Source organism: Eurytemora carolleeae, unplaced genomic scaffold (genome assembly GCF_000591075.1).
Source record: "Eurytemora carolleeae unplaced genomic scaffold, Eaff_2.0 scaffold166, whole genome shotgun sequence".
In the NCBI taxonomy this organism is placed as follows: Eukaryota; Metazoa; Arthropoda; class Copepoda; order Calanoida; family Temoridae; genus Eurytemora; species Eurytemora carolleeae.
Genome location: NW_019396125.1, coordinates 242,544 through 253,457, shown reverse-complemented (window position 1 = coordinate 253,457; position 10,914 = coordinate 242,544).

Here is a 10,914-nt window from a genome sequence, read left to right as displayed (position 1 = left end):
ATCACTTTTTGGGGTGCTCCTGACCCACTTCTAGTGCTCTTAGAGCAAAACGCAAAGTAACAAATGTTTGTTAGAAACTTGTAAAAAATTGAAGAGTTGTTGAAAAGCTTCAGCTGAGACAGTATATTTCACAACTTGAAAAATCTTGTTCATGTAACCACATAAGAATCTGAGTCTGAGTCCCAGACTCAGTGAGACACGCGGAGAAACAGGCCAAACTGGGGTTGGGGGGAAAAGGTCTTGGATGCAGTCTGGACTCAAGACCTCTCCTGACGCAGGAGGGGTGCCTGAAGAAAGGGATTTGAAGAAGGATACTCAAATATTTTAATGGATTTTTCTCATGTTACAGAATATTTGGTGAAATTTGATACTTTCTTGGAAAATTGACCGTCTTGGCGTGTCGTCCGGACGTCCATCATTATGGGATATGTCATTATTTTTAAATTTGTCCCATCTCTCACAAAGTTGTATCTGCATATTTCAATCCAGCTTTATGCTAGATAAAAAATGATTGGGTTGCATTGTCTATCTAGACATTTACATCGATCAGATGAAGGTTTAATTATTTAATTTAGAGGAAAGCTTACAAGAAAAAAGATTTCTCCGAGCCACAGTTTTAACACCTTTAAACGTAAGAACTGAACCTTATCTTAATGATTATCGAGATTACTCGACAAGGAAAACTTACTTCTTGAACGACTAAATTCATTGGCAAAGGCGTGATTAATCGCATAAACTTGGGTAATTGCCTCTCTTGACAAATGTTGTCGTCATTTTCAAATAGATATATGCTGATAGTATAAATGATCTAATACCAATAACTTTCAAACCTTAGATGTGCAGCTATGTTAAATGCAGAAAGAAAACATAATTATTTTCTTTCTGTATATTTTATCTTTAAATTGGAATGCTTTCAATAAGCATTCTCGACATTTATCGCCATGACAATTTTGTCCCAATTGGCAATTAACTTCTCTAGCTATGCACAATATGCTAAAGTTTGATCTCTTGAGCTTCTTAAAGAATGACGTCATTGCTATGACTTCTGTCCAAACTATGGGACACTATCAATTTTTATAGAAAATAGTTTATTCTTTATTTTGTTACAATTTAGTAACACACATTAATATACAAATGTAAATTGCGTTGATTAAGAGAGAATTTAGAGAGTTCAACATTACAATCTGAACATAAAAATTCAGATTTTAAAAAAAATCTATTTTTGAAAAACACTTAATAGATTTGTATGTATACGAATTCACATATAAAAAGTAGGGAGGGGAGCGACTGATTTCAAATTTGTTAATCATTTTTAATATCCGTTTTCAAATAATTTTAAATCTGTTAACCATGTTTCAAATCTGTCCAACTGATTTCAAATCTGTTAACCATATTTCATATCTGTTAAACTGATCCCATGGGAATACAATGTATAAATATTTGTATATTTATATCTATCTTTCTATATGTACATATGAGAGAGCAGTCCTATGTTTCTTTAAATTTTCAACAGTTTGATTTGTATCCTCTTTGATATTACCTTTCTTTATTTTTTCAACATTTTCCTTCTTCTCTTTATGTTTACGCTTATTTTTGCTTTCTCTCTATCTACATAGTTGATGTACATTGATTTTTATCATCACAATTTATATTACATTCAATATCATTACAGTTAATGACATGAAACTTCTAGGTTTTACTAACCTTTGAATAATATATCAAAAATTAGTTGAGAGCATAATTGATTTATTGTATGCACTATAAATATATGTGAAACCAAACCATTAATGCGCGATCCAACTCATATATTTATGGTATTGACTATAAATATTTTGGTATATGTTTGTAGATTTCAAGTTATTTTTTGACAAGCATATATTTATAGTGTTTACTATAAATCAATAATATATTCTTATGTTGACAGCAACTCCTTTTCCATTAGTTAGGTTGCTGTCAACAAAAATATATAATTGATTTATTGTATGCACTATAAATATATGCGAAACCAAACCATTAATGCGCGATCCAACTCACATATGTATGGTATTGACTATAAATATTTTGGTATATATTTGTAGATTTCAAGCTATTTTTATATATTTATAGTGTTTACTATAAATCAATAATATACTTATGTTGACATATATATATATATAATGAAATAACTGAAATATAGAGCTTTCGAATGACACCTTGATCGTAAAAATTGAACGAAAATTGTTTCTTCAGTTACTAATACCCCTACTGCACAATTTATTTTTGAGACACCCTGTATAATCTGCGGTATTTAGATTAGATTTATAGATCTTATCATAGCTCCACCACTTTTGTAACAAATGCATCACTCCAAAATCTCTCTAAGTATATCTTATACTACAGTTAAAGCTCTCAGACTCTATCCTCTCTACCAAGACATGGTAGATCTAACCGTCAATAATCAGAGTCTATATCCAACTAAATATATTTAGATCTAATGGTACAGGTAAATAAAACTGACTAATAACTCAGTCAACAAACTACAACAAACATATATATATGTATACAGGGTGCAAAGATTTAGGGATATTACTATATTTATTACAGATGGTTATGTAAAAAAAACTACAGGGGGGGTCAATGACCCCCCCCCCCCAGCAGGAATAGGGTTAATATCATTATTGAACAGTTTTTAAAGATTTTTTAAAAGTATGTTTTCAGCATTGGGAATCGGGCATAGCCCGCTTTAAATGGAGGATCACTTTAAATTTTCACCGTGACTAGCTTAAAAAGTCATGACTAAAATTAACTGAACACACGTCAAAAACTCTAATTTAATAAATTACTATATCTTTACAACCAGATGGTGTAAAACTTTGAAATTTCAAAGAAACTAAAACTTTGTCACAAACTCAAATGATCTAATCCCTATATATTTGAAACCTGATAGTGTAATTTTTGATATTTCAAACTTAGATTATTTGATTTAACAGAATTCATATAGTTTGAAATATCAAAGGTCTACAACCAAAGTAAATAGATTATACATAGAGTGGAATTTACTCGAAAAAAAGAGTAAAACGGCCATTTTCTGTACTGTTTCCTTACTGCTTATGTACTTCACACATTTGGGCTATATAACCTTTTGGGCCCTGGAACATCATTTTATAGAATAGTTTTCTTGAAAATTATATTATTTTATCTAAATCATTTCTCTGATAGCCTGTCATGCAAACGCGAGTTCTTTTCGCCATAAGCTTCGCTAAGAATCAATTTCATGCTTTTATTTAGTAAAAATCATATTTTTTAATTTGAGGTAATCAAACAGTAAAACCAATATTTTTGAAATACTCAAGATACCTGCAAAATATTAAAATTGAGGATGAGAAAGGTAAATGGTTATTAACTCTTTAATTTCAATTTCATAACTTTTATACAGTGGGACTCATAAAACTGTGAAATGGAAGGAAAACATTTTACCAATCTTATTTATGCTTGCTAAGTTTTAAGCCTTGTTAGAAAGTATAACGTCTCTGAGACAGCTAAGGGGCAGGCGGAATAGGGGGAAACAACCCTAGAAAGTTGTGGGAAGCTTCTATATTGAGAATGTATAATTACTTAAATACTTTTTTAAGAATGGATTAAAAACATTTTCTCTGTGGAAGACTTAATAAATAAAAAATTGTTCAGTTAAATAAAGATAGTTCTTTTGTTTTGGCACGCAGGTAGCTTGGAATTTGCTAATAAGGGGGGGGGGCATTTTTTTGACCAGAAAACCTTAGAAAAGGTCGAAATTAATGACTCATTACACAATATAGTTTCTCGATAAAAAAATTCAGTTTGCGCGTCAAGCTTTTAGCCTGAAATGGCTTTTTAAACGGCATTTTCTTTTTCTTGAAGTAAGAATAATTTATGGCTATTTGTAATAACTCAAAGGAAAAGAAAAAATAATACAAAACTGCAGACAAAATATCTTTCTAAATTGCCTTCGAAAAAAGGAAGCATATTCCATAAATCTTGCATTTTTTGCTATGTTTATTTGATATATTTGATATTTTCAAATCTAAGATTTTTTCCTTTACTGGTTCATCAACCTAGCTCAATATCTGAGTAACAATGAGGGAGACATCATCATTTTCTAAATCCCTGACAAGGAGGGGGGGGGGGGGAAAAAAAAAATTATATTCCCCCCCCCCCCCCCTGGCTTAATCCTAGAATCCACTTGCAAGAGTTGTCTTCTAATTGTTTTGCTTATTGGGACAGTCAGTATGTGTTCTAAGAATGTTCTAAGTGTGATTTAAGAAAATCATCCAAATTTTGAGAAAAATATTGTCAAAATTGAAACCCTTATTAATTTTTGTTTGTTTTTGTTTTACAATGATAAACAGAGAGAAAATGTTCACAATCAAAATAGAAGATGGGCGCGAAGCGCCCTAAAAGCCTTAAAACATTAATTTAAAACAAGATATTAATTGCAGTATACAAAAGAGTCTAAAGCAGAAAAGATTAATGTTTAATAAAATAGGGATTTTAATTCACCTGCAGCGAATACACACGTTTAAAGTTATTTAACAACTTTATAAAACAAATAAATTGGAGTGGATTTGTCCAGGGAGAATACTGTATTAGTGTGATGTACTGCATACAATTTGTGAACATTTACATGAATTGTACACTTTGAACTCCATTTCAGGCTGAAAGGGACTGACATAGGGATTGTTTTAATTCCACTCTATGGATAATTTATTCTCTTTGTCTTCAACATTGGGTAGCGAAGATATACGGATTAGAAAATATGAGTTTGTACAAAAACTCAATTCCTTTAGACTTTCTTATCTAATAGAAGTCAATGTTTGAAATATCAAAAGTCTACAACATCTGCAGCATGCTAAAAAACGAGTTTACAATCTTTCTACATCTGCTATTAATTATCAAGTCACAAGACGTATCTTCAGTATCACGCTTTTTAGTTTACACTTTAGAAATGAACTGAATTCTTGTCAAATATTCTAATCCAAATATTCTTTCCAACCTGATGGTTTAAACCTTTGATATTTCAATATCAATTAGGTCTACAACATCGGGTTACAAAGACAAAGTGATTAAAATTAGAGTTTGTGGCATAAACTCATTTCCTTTAAACTTAAAATGGAAAACCTTAGTCGTTGCTGTCATATGCATCAGCCATTTCTTACATTATAATAGATGAAGGAGGTTTTGAAACGTTTTGATTGACAGAATTATTGTTACACTTTGAAATTAAAACTCAGCCCTCATAACCTTACGTTTCATAAACAACATTTTCATTAGACAGATATCAAACGTATCAATTTAGTATTCAGAGAAAAATTATGAAACCTTTAATTCACAGAATTACATCTTTTTAAATGTTATATGTTACACTATTTAATTTTATACTCTTTATAAATAACTTTCGTTTCCTGATTATATAATAATTAAACCATTTCTTAAACGTTCAACATTTCAATATAATATTAGGGAAAACGTTTTAAAACATTTTCATAAACAGAACTGCTTTTTTAGTTCCACAACGTCACACTTTTTAAAACTTTAACTTTGAAATAGAAATCCTTTCATTATGATTTGCAATAATATCACAATTGATTTTTTAAACTCCTCATAGGGACAAAACGTTTCTATATGTTATCCATAACACATTACAAATATTAGAAAAATAACGGTACATTACAAAAAACGCTAACGTTAGGTGCATTTTCCCCTACGTAACCATTAGGTATAATTACTCCTATAACGTTAATGTTTACGTTATTTAGAATATATCCAATGTTTCTTATTACTGTAATGTAATATACAAAAACTGAAATATAAAGTTTTCCCTCAGTCTTGGTTCAAAAATATTATGAACGGATTCGGATTATTGTTTTTATATAGGGTTTCCACGAAATGGCTGAATTTGTTTTTTGCGAACTTTTGCGCTATTTTTGCGCAAGAAACGCAATGAGTTTTGCGCTATTTTTTTGCGCAATTTGGGCAAAAGAGGAAATATTTTTTACGAAAGTTGAGCATGAAACGAAATTTTAGTTGTGCGCAATTTTTTTGCGCAATTTGCGCAAAATCGCAAGTTTTATGCAAAAAAACTTGTTAGGCAAATTGTCAAAAATTGATATTCTAAGCTTAGAATTAAACAACTGAAGATTTATTCCATACATAAAAAAATATTAACATACAAGTATGATAACGATTATACTAAACTCAATTGGTTACTTCCAGTTACAAAAAGTTTAAATTAAGCGACCAAAATTGATAAAATAGAAATTAGAGAGTGTGAAACTTGGCAATATTTTAATCCTATTAAATAATTTCAAGTGACCTTTAAAAGCTTTGCCTAATCAAGTATGAATTATATTCTTAAATTTGTTTAATCAAATTTCTGAAATCTTTTTAATCTCACATAAAAAAATGCAAGAAAGTAACCAAAGCCTGAAGAATCCACTTTTAGGAAATATGCATGTCCAAAACTAAAATTGTCGAGAAAATTGTGAGATTTGACTCTCATTGGTCAATTATGTAAAAGTGACCAATAGGAAGACATACCAAAACAAGATTTTTCCAGAATTGAATTCTAAGAAACACACACCGTCCCCAACCGTTTGATTTTTACGAAATTTCGGAATTGCCCAAAACTCGAGTTTCGCAAAGCGGAATAGGGCAATTTTGAGCGAAATGACTTTTGCGAATGATTGCGCAAATTGTTGTTTTTTCGCGCAAAACTGATGCGCAAAGAAAGAAAATTTTTTTGCTTCGTTCCGCAAAAATTGCGCAAAAGTTTTGCGAATGCAAACCCTATTTTTATATGTTCTTCCTTTCTTTTTTTATAATGCAGTCTCTTCCTAAAGATGAAATTTCTTTAGAAGATTTTATTTTAAATTCAGATTTATCTTAAATTAATAAATTACACGAAAAAAATACAAAGCTAAAACCAACAAAAGATCACAGCCTTTATGTTGGAACACTCTCTAGAAGGTTAATATAGCGAAAATATTTAACCAAAATCATCCTAACTTTAGATCTTATAGAATTGTAATGTCAAGGATTACTTAATTAATACAGAAGGCTGTTTATTATTGCTAAATAATGAGTTTTAAGCTTAGACAAAAAAGGAAACCCATTCCAATTCAGAGAATAAAAAAAAAACTTTATTTTTTTATCATGATTTAATTTTTTCATCTTTATCAACTGTACACAGTGCACAACTGTACAGTGCACCTTTATGTTTACATGTATTGTACAAAGGTAATTTTTGTCTGAGATAAATTTAAAAGCAAACACTTATATTGGATGAGGATAAACTATCCGGTGATGAATTGCAGTTTGGATTTCAACCTAACTGTAGTACAATTATGTGTTCCTGGGCCATATCCTCGGTAATTTATTACTATAATCAAGCTGGCCGGCCAGTTTATGCATGCGCTATGGATCTATCCAAAGTGTTCGATCTTGTATCTTGGGATAAATTGTTCCCCGAGCTATTGGAAAGAAACATTTCTTGTTTTATCTCTAAGATGTCTCATACATATATATATGAACCAAACTTGCAATGTTAAATGGACTGATTCTCTGTCCCATGGTTTTCAAGTAACAAATGGAGTAAGACAGGGAGCGGTTAGTTCTCCGATATTATTCTGCATCTATATAAATGATTTGATAAAACAGTTGAGATTATCTACGATTGGTTGTCAAATACAAGGTATATACCTTGGAATATGGGTTTATGTTGATGACATAATTCTTCTGTCCCCAAGTAGGAATGGGTTACAGGAAATGACAAATATATGTGAGAAATTAGCACTAAATTGTAAACTGAAGTTAAATACAAACATGGACATAAACAAATCCAAGACTGAATGTGTTATTTTCAATAAATCTAATATTGATAGTATGTCCGATTATTCTAAATGGTGTCCCATTACCATATGTAGATGAATTTAAACATCTTGGAAATTTATTTCAATCCGATAATTCTATGACCAGATATTGTAATTTGAAATGTGCGAAGTTTATATCAATAATTCACTCTTTGAATCAAGAATTTAATTTTTCTGAACCTACAATGTTTGTTAAGCTTTATAACATATATGCATCTAGTCTATATGGTTCTAACTTATGGGATTTGTTTTGTGCTAACACTGTAAAACTTTATACTTCTTGGAATACTGCTATTCATATTTTATTTGGTTTGCCACAACAAACTCATAGATATTTTACTAAACAAATTTCTGAGCAAATTCATTTAAAACTATGTTGTGTAGCCGATTTGTATAATTTTACGAATCTATGTGTAAAAGTCACAAGCTCAGCATCGGACTATTGTTTGATTTATGCAAAAATGACCAAAGAACAAAATTATGTAAGAATTTATCTAATATCGCAAATGAAACCTATGTAGATAAACTGTCCTTGAACAAGTCTCTAGTAAAGTCAAACATGATTTATGCGAATCCGGCTGAAAATGCGTGGAGAATTCCACTGTTAAAAGATTTACTATTAATCCGGTCAAATCCAAATGTTTTAGAAGGATTTAACTATGATAAAATAGATGTAATTATTGATGATGTATGTAAAAACTAACTAAGTTTTTATTTTTATTTTATTTTATTGTTTTGGACTATATATTAATTCTATATTTTATATGTTATATATTTCATTTCTCGTTGATTTTCAATTGTACCATTATAATTGTGTAGGAATAAATAGAATATTTAATTTAAGGTAAGCCTTTGCTGGAAAAGTTACATGTGAACATGGAGAATGAACGATAATATAAATGAAAAATAACATACTTAGTTTGGATTTTATTTTTTTTGTTTTTTAATGTTTTTTATGTTTTTTTTAAAATAATTATTTTTCTATTTATTTTCTTTTTTTTCTTTAGATTTTACGGGTTTTTTTTTATAATGTACTGATTTTTGTACGGATTTTTTACAAAACTGGCCACCCTGTAATTTTGAAACATTTTACCAGGAAAATATGTCTAAATTTATTATTTTAAAAAATTCCAAACCCGCAAAAAGGAACCTACATTTTCTAATCCGTATATCTTTAGAACTTGATGGTGTAAAACTTTGATATTTTTTCTGACAGAATTAATACTTTGAAACATCAAATGTCTACAACAACATTTTGCAGAGATTTTGGGTAATAAAAAATTTGACTGGCAAAAGCTTTGTCTTTTGCAGAGTAATATGAAAAACAGGGTCTCAAAAGCAACCATTTGTTTGTCAAAATGACCAAAACCATGATCAAGCCAAATATTCAATAAAATAATGAAAAAGTTACGATTCCAAAAAATCTGGGATATTTTAAACTTTTTTATTTTTAAATACAGGAAGAATTTCAGAAAGAACAGCAACATAAAGCTGAGATTTTTTAAAGAAATATTAATTTTTGCTAATTCTATTATTTCTTATAAATTTTTCACAAAGTTTGAACGTTACACAACATTTAGTTTGTTTATTTTATATTTGTACATTTAGTTTTATTAGTAATATTTAACATTTATTCTGGTAAAATTTTGAGTTTTAATCGTTGTAATGTTTCTGCATCAAAAGTGCACCTTTTAAACGTTCATTATAAACATTCAAATAGCTTTTGATAAATAAAAGACATGAAACAAGAAATATCTAAACTACCAAAATCTTTGTATTTGTAAAAAATATGATCTATTACGGACTAAAAAAGACAAAGTATGCTTCAAGTACATATCTAAATAATAGTGTTATCATCACTAATATAATGAATAGAAATAAATTGCATAAAGGAAGCTACTCCGCAGTTTAAAAATAAAGTCTTTTGTATATTTCACCAGTTGTTTCAGTAGGAGAAACATGTTTTACAGTTCTTCAATAAAATGGACAAAACATATATTTTTCTTCAAACTAGTTGCATGCATAAAAACAGGTTGAAACTAAGTTATTAATATTCACTTTAAAATCTTGTAGGTTTATGCAGATTCTTTAAGCTTGGGTTGCTTGCTATAATTTTTTTTTATTCAATTGAAAAGACAACATTTTGAAGAAATCTGCTAATAAAATTATAGAAACAGCATAATTTTTGAAAAGAATGAAATTAAAGATAATACAGTTCGATTATGGCATTTATCGATAATTTCTTTTAACAAATATGTTCCTAAATAGCAAATTAGTTGGTAAAATAATTTTTTTACATGTTTTGTCCGGGTTATTAAGTAATTGTAAAGAACGGTTCTTCTACTGACTGAAACAACTGGTGAAATATTACAAAAGACTTTATGCTCTATTTTAACAATTAAAGCTTGATATTTAGGTGTATTTGATGTAGTGTTACAGAGTAAATAGTTTTACTAGTAGCTTTAAATTCCTTGTTAAGTGAAATGATCTCTGTACAGTTTTACACTTAACATTTGCCATGTTTCATGTTCATAATACACTATTAAAATCAAAACTTGATTCCAGGTCATCTTTATTACTATTTCACAGTTTTTGGTCCTCTTTATATTTTTGGTTTTTCATGAGTAAAATAAGAAATAAAATTTTCATTCAAATTTTAAAACCTTGTTGGACATTTTTATTTTATATTTATTTGAGTAAAGTTTCCACTGTAAACTAGTGTGCACCCCAGCAATTGTATTGTGTTTTTACGCCATTTTGAATGAGAAAAACATAGATTTCTTTACAGTCAAAACTGTTTGAAAGGTAGCATTGTGCAACAGACACACAATTCTTTAAATGGAGTGTTACTTGAAATTATGTCAATACTCCGGCAGATCAGTCAATTTGCCAAAAGCTGGAAATTTTAATATTGCCATAAGTATAAGTAAGCTAAGCCCCTAAATTCAAAAGCTTCTGATGGTCTTATTTAAAAAACTATAATTTACAGATTTTATCTAACAATTAAGAAGATTTTATATTTTACTAAACA